Source organism: Falco punctatus (genome assembly GCF_963210335.1).
Source record: "Falco punctatus genome assembly, chromosome: 9".
Taxonomy (NCBI): domain Eukaryota; kingdom Metazoa; phylum Chordata; class Aves; order Falconiformes; family Falconidae; genus Falco; species Falco punctatus.
In genome coordinates, this window is record NC_137589.1 from 52398121 (window position 1) to 52404120 (window position 6000).

Consider the following 6000-nt stretch of genomic DNA (forward strand, 5'->3'; position numbering starts at 1 on the left):
CTGAGCCTTGGGTTTCCTTTCCTAGGGTGGGTTTCTAGAGCTCTTTGTTGCCCTTTTCTTTCCATAAACTTGTCTGAATACAGTTTTTCTGTGTAATAATTTCTCAGCTTTCCCAGGACTCTTCTAGGTAGAGAGAAAATGTGAACTATAAGTGTAAGGTGGTGTCAGATTCGCTGGATTCCTGTTGCTGGTTTTCACATTGATCTGTGCTTTTCAAATGGATCTCTTTTTCCTCGCTCCTCTCGCAGCCTCCTGTTTAATTTATAGCTTAGACTTTGTGGGTCAGGAATTTTATCTAACCAGGTGTTTTATACATGGCCTAGCCCAACAAGGCCTCAACCTTGGTTGTGGCCTCTAGACACTATCACACTACAGATACTAAATACTAAATACTTTCCTGCATGCTGCAGGGTGTCGAATAGGACATCTGTCTTGGCTCATTAAATGCAGCACTCCTCTGTTTTTCCAGGGAAAGTTTCACCTTGAGAGAGACCTCCCCACTCCTACAGTGAGGCAGAATAAAGGAGGAAAACGTAGCCAAGGCTGAGCTATGGACACTTCCCATGTGAAGGAAAAACCATGATATGGCACCTCTGTCCATTCACCCCCTCTCCTTTTGCCCTTCCCCTTTCCCTAAACAACCATGCTTCTGAAGGGGGAATTATCTCCTTCAAATCAAAGCAGAGGGTAACCTGACTATTTCTTGCCGAGAAGTAATAATTAAGGCACTAGAAGGATGCAATCTGCATACATTATTGCAAGTTATGCCAACAGAATGTCAACATTTGTGTCATAAGTAATCTTGAGCAGCAATTACTCTGCGCATTGGCCTGGAATCCATAGGCAGAGCCAGTGGTGCTAATTATAGGGGAGCTTCTCCTCCACTGGAGGATGGACAGAGGATTACAAAAAAAAAAATGAGTGTGCAAAAGGAAAAGATCAACTAACTGGCTACTACACAGCTGAGAGCCTAATATCCTAAAAGGGAATCACCTGCCTCTTGCCACTGAAGAGAAGAACATGAGGTTAAAATAAATCAGTGATGTGCTTTCTCCCAGCTTGGCTTGCTGGCAATGTTTTCCTGGCAGGATGCAAACTGGGAGGGAAGATCCTGCAAAAAAAAGTCACTGCAAATACTACAGCTCATGATTAAGAGGTCCTGATTCTTCATCCATCGGAGAAGACACCTTGGCAGTGGGGAAACAATGCATCTGTTGGATTCTGCAGGATTTCTCAGTCGGGGAAGGGTGAGCATTAGGCTCCGGGTGTGTTACAGTCTAAGACTCTACTATAAATAAACATGCAATAAGAGTCAGATTTGAGGCTTCCTTTAATTTCCTTGCATATCGGTACTAATTTTTTATATCACTCAAAACACTGCCTGGCAACGCTCTAAACACAATGCTATACTGGTATCATAGAAAATAAGATGCTCGGAGAGTTCACAACAAAACATTTCCATCTTTAATTCACCCTGCCTACCCTTTCTTCAGGGAAGGGAGAAGAGAGAGAAATCCTGTGATGTTTACTGGGGAATGTCTAACTAACTTCAGCTTTGAAGTAGGGCTGTTAACCTGACCAGTGTATAGCTCTGTTTCTTTCCCAAAGAAAAAGAATGTCTTTTGCAGCTCTCCAAGGGTAACCCTGAGAACTATGCCTCTCCATTGTGCTTCCAGTCACTCCTAACTGCACATGCTCATGCTCACCTGCAGCAAAGGAGACAGGGCTTGCACCAGAATTTTCCATATTGCCCTTTTCCCAGCCTAGAAACTTGAAATTTGATCTGAAAATGTGTCTTAAGAACAATCCCTGAAAAGCTGCCATCAGGGAACACCAGCTGGTGTGAAATAAAGAGAAGCCTTTATCATCTTCGTCATTGCTGAGGGACAGTTGAAAAATGCAATCTGTGATGGTTGAAATGTAACTTGATAACTTTGGAGACAATAACTGTCAATGTCTAGCAATTTTGGAGTTGGTTTTTTTTTTTTTCCACTTTTTCTTTTAATTAGACCTGGAAGAAAAAGCATAAGGAAGGTTTTTTCCTCATACTGCTAACTTCCCAAACCCTAAAAAATCCTGGGCACTCTTCATATGATTTTTATTTCCAGGATGAACATTCATATATTTTGTACTCTGCCACACTTTGCTTCTATATGCTGCTCTTCCTTGGCTTTTTATCTATAAATGCATATCTATAAGCTATGGCCAGCACTTTGGTTAGAACCAGTCCTTCATGTGCCCACTCCATACTGACTCCCACCACTTTGTTAACTTGCCCCACCTTGCCTACTGGGGAAACAGTGTGTCACTTATTGTCTCTTTTCACTCCATGCCTTCCATGGATTTGCCTACTATCTTGCCGATATGCAGAAATCTTCCAGACATCCTCCCTGCTATCATTCACTTTCCTCATCCACATCTGGAAGATTTATGACCTAAACCTCCGTCTGTCTCCTGACAGCATATGCCCACTGCTGCGCCCCCCCACAAGGATGCCGGCAGGGATACTTTCCCTTGTACCAAAACCCCATAGGTTTATGGAGCAGGATCAGGCTGATGAAGAGTATCTTCTTGAGTTATCACCCACTGGATGTGTGTCAGAGCCTCCGCAGCCCACTCTGAAGGGTCTCCAAACCCCGGCACAGCGAGCTCACTGCATTTCACATGTGCCTGCAAACTAGAGCTTTCTTGCCAGGTACAGCACCGCTCGGAGGCCCTCGCCTCCCCAAGGCCTGGAGCTCACCAAAGTTGCATTTTGTCTTAATACTCTGTCATTAAGTGGAGTTAAAAATAAAGCCTGTCAGAGCCTCACAGCCTGCAGGGAAAAGGATATTAATTACAGCAGGCATAGAGTGGAGAGGAGCTGCCTTGAGTGAGAAGTCTCCCCGCTGAGCTGTCACCTTCCCCGTGTCACCAGCGGAGCTCTGCTCCAGCTCTTACCCAGAGCAGAGGTTGGCCCCACTACCTGCAAAACTGCAGGACAGGAGGAGCCAGCAAAGGGATTTTATTGCTGGCTCTGACACGCTCACTGGCACCAGCTTCCCTCCCTGCAAACCAAACCTCTGCACAGCTTAACACAGGATGCGGCTGAGGGATGAAGAAAGGGCAGCAGTGGCAGCTACGACAGAAGAGGCGATTCAGGGACCCGAAACGAGATGCATTGCTAAAGCCTTCCATGCCTGGGAGCTCAGTTACAGGGGAAAAGTGGGTCATTAAGGACTGAGTAGACAATAGACTCAGCAGAAAGTGGCCCCCAATATATATGAAAAGATTCAGCTGCCAAGGGATACTAATATTTTGATCCTTATCTTCATCTCCATCTCTTAGCTTCTTAGCAAAGGAGATATATAGTGTTACATTTCCTTTTCTTCTAATCAATAGAGACATGAAAATATCCCTTCAGACATCAAGTTTATCCCTAACTGCTCAACTCTTTGCATAATATTTAGGACAGATAAATTCAGTATCAAAGTATATATTTATAAGTCTATGCCTATTGCATGTTTGGAAGGAAGATGCCTTCTCTGATAAGACGTTACTTAGTGGGGTCATAGAGGGGACCAGCTCCCCAGCTGGTGAAGTGGTTTTGTAGGAGGAAGGGTAATGGTGATGGGGAGCAGCTGAGCCAGCCAGAGCACCCTGTGTTTTTGAGAACATGCCTCCATGATTTAAATAACCCCTAAACTTTGCTGGAGGGGACAACAGAGGGAGAAAAATAATAAAATGAAAGAACAACAAGACCAGGAGCCAAATATTGTGAATTGCCATTTGAATCTTTATCTGGGTGAATCAATCAAGCTGACAGTGCAAGCCCTCTAATGGGAAGGCTCCCAATGCCATCAGCTGAAGGGTAACGGCAGGGGGACGGTGCCATACCGATCCTGCTGTGCCAGGATGCGCTGGCATCTTCTTCTTAGTCAACGCCTGACTTTGCCCAACAAATCCATTGACAGAGAGCAGCTCTGTGTGCCAGTGTCTGACAAACTTGGCAAGGGCTCTCCCTCTGCTAGAGAAGACTTGAGAGTTCACTTAGAGGGCACTACACCATCCCATCCCCATCTGCAAGAGAGCCCTCCACTGCTCTTTTCAGAGCACTGTTGAAGAGAGAGGGAAATGAAAGAGAAGAAAAGAGTTAAGGCACACAGGCTGGTCCTTGAAACCAGCAGGAAAGAGGCAGTGAAAGAGCTTAATTAATGGCACATCAGAGTTCCCCAAGATGTGTGTCTAACGAGGCCTTTGCCTGGCACTTTAGCTTTGCTTGTGAAAAGTTAATGTAGGCAAAATATAAGCAGAAGGCTGTGTGAAAACATGAGCCAGCATGAGCAGATACATCCTGATTTAATTCTCTCCTTTGGATGACAGCCCTCTGTGCCTCCTCCCCACTACCCCCTACTCAGGGACACACTTATTACAGCTATTTAAGAGAGAAGAAACAACTGGTCAAAAATATAAGGAGAGATCCACTTTTATCATGAACAGCAAATGAATAAAGCAGGGTCAGAGTGTTGACTTAGAAAATTACAGTCTTCCTGGCTCCTGAATAAATCCAGACATGGTACCCTATGCCACTCAGCTTTTACAGAATTTAATTTAGAGCAATTGATTTATTTGCTGTGGACAGGTGGACTCTATAAAGAATTTTTAGGGCAGAATTTACGGTGGGCTTTATCATGCAGTGAGCAAGAGAGCAACAGGAGTCTGACATACCTTTCCTGACTCCCGTGGGCTGCCTCTTCAAAGTCAGCAAGAGGCAGCTGCAACAAAATACCAGACCAGCCAACACGGCAGTGGAGCAGAGCCAAGAGAATCTTCAGGGGAGGGAGGCCAGGGTCTGTAGGAGCTGCCTGGGGATATACACAACACAAGCATTCACAAGATCTTGAGACCAAGTGGATCCATTCGTTCCACTGGCCCTGCCCTAAGGGTCTGGGCTTTCTTTGCCCAAAAACTTCACATCTTCTAAAGGGGTGATGGTGTCCGATTGAGCTGGGTACTCGGATGAAGATGGAAGCCAGAGCCAGGGCAGTGTTTGTCAGCTGGGTGGGACACATCCTTAGGAGGACCTTTCCTTAGAAACTTTTCCATCCTTGTCACCTTCACTTGAGCTTTGGGGCTTGAACTGTCAGTTCTGGGAAGTCTTCCCTGTCCATGTGCCACAGCTACAGCCAGCAGGTGCCTACAAGCTGAAACCACCTTGGTATTAAAAAAAGCAAGGCAGGCAGGGGGAGCTTTAGGCAGGAAGGTGCTCTTAGGAATTCATGAGTTCAACAACTGCTGGTTTCAAGGGCAAGCAGTCCCATCTGAGAGGCTTTTGGTTTCAGAGAGCTAGGGGTGCTTCAGCTTCTACACCTTTCTGGGTTTACCTGGAGCTTCCTGGCACACAGTAGCAAGGCTCGTCCGACTCCTATGCCATGGGTTTTGTGGCTCCTTAAGGAAGCAGGTAACAGAGACAAATGACCTTGGAAATTCCTCCCAGCTGAAAGGGTTAAAGGGAATAATCAATAAGCAGCAATACCCTGATTTCTGGGCTTGACTGACTGTGAGCAGCACAGCCAATGCTGGGTGTGGGACAGCCACAGCTGTGAAAGCAGCAGTGGTTTTGTGTGATGGGTGAGCAGCAGAGCCCCAGCACATAAGGGTGCGTGCTGTCATCTCCCTGAAACCTAAGGCAAGAACCTGACTGTGCCAGGCAGTTTGAGGTGGCAGCACTACTCTCTCAGCTCTACTCGGTTGCATCAGGGCTAGAGGAGAGCATTCACGTCCTGTCCCAGACTGCTAGATCACTGGTAGATCTCCAAGCACTTCACCAAGGTCACTATTACTTTGTTCTTGCTAAAGTAACCAAGACACAGAGAAATATCATCCAGCAGCTTATTTGGCTTAACAGTTTGAGGAGGAACAAAAATGAGGTGCTTCAGATTCCAGACCTCTCATTTTCTATACCACAGAGTATCTAAAACCAAAAAAACTGGAACTATGAAAGCTAGAGACAGAAAATTA

At 45.7% G+C, this 6000-nt stretch overlaps 1 long non-coding RNA gene across 2 annotated transcripts in view; it reads right to left on the reverse strand.

The window, feature by feature from the left end:
- The window catches only part of LOC308069358, a 95101-nt gene extending 89367 nt beyond the window's left edge, over window positions 1-5734 (reverse strand). For both annotated transcript variants that reach the window (XR_013930351.1, XR_013930352.1), the window contains exon 1: window positions 1-5734. This exon is cut by the window's left edge and continues 40770 nt beyond it. This is a non-coding gene — a long non-coding RNA (uncharacterized lncRNA).
- Between the last annotated feature and the right edge of the window lie 266 nt (window positions 5735-6000).